At 30.8% G+C, this 773-nt stretch overlaps 1 protein-coding gene across 1 annotated transcript in view; it reads right to left on the reverse strand.

Annotated features, from left to right (window-relative positions):
- Positions 1–773, reverse strand: part of LOC119591302 — a 21918-nt gene that overhangs the window by 5187 nt on the left and 15958 nt on the right. The window lies entirely within an intron of this gene.

Raw genomic sequence — 773 nt, forward strand, 5'->3', positions numbered from 1 at the left:
TAGTACAAATAAGCACACAAACGCAGAGTCGGAAACAAAAACAAAACTGCACATGTATTTAGCAAAAGGAATAAACACTCCAGCATAAGATACGTACAAATATATCCTTAAGTAACACCAAACCAGCAACAATATGCATGAAAAACACTAGGTTCCCAATAAATACATTAAAAAAAACGCCATGAAAAATACTTTGATTTCAATCTTCTGATTAAATCTATCATGATAAATGTTAGCTTATTTATTTTTTCATTGTTACTTTCATTTACTTTAATAAACTTCTTAATCCTCACCATGACAAATGTAGAAGAGGGTTTAAAGGAAATGGGAAATAAATTCCACAAAACGAAATGTGCAATTTACGTTTCGAATTACGCCTTAGTTATGCAGTTCTGAAAAGGTAAATCTAAACGTTATTGTTGTGAAAATACAGTTGTGAAAATATCAGTTCCCATTCATGGCGTTTAACCTCACCGAACTAGAATTAGAATGCCCATTATTTGCATACTTTTGCCCATTATTTGCTCTTTGGAACTGATTCGTTTCGATTCGTATATTATTTTACGATATCAAAATAAAAACTGGTATGTCTATCATTTGTAATTTTCCGCACAGTAGAATTATACATTTCCCTTTTAAATAAACCACATAAAAAGTGAAATGCATTTTGTTCGCGGTCTATTATAATATATTCCCATTTCAAATACACAGAGATATGGAATGTCTATTACTTACAGTATTTCGCACAGTAGAAATATCCATTCCCCTTTTAA

Source organism: Penaeus monodon, chromosome 28, assembly GCF_015228065.2.
Source record: "Penaeus monodon isolate SGIC_2016 chromosome 28, NSTDA_Pmon_1, whole genome shotgun sequence".
NCBI classification, from domain to species: domain Eukaryota; kingdom Metazoa; phylum Arthropoda; class Malacostraca; order Decapoda; family Penaeidae; genus Penaeus; species Penaeus monodon.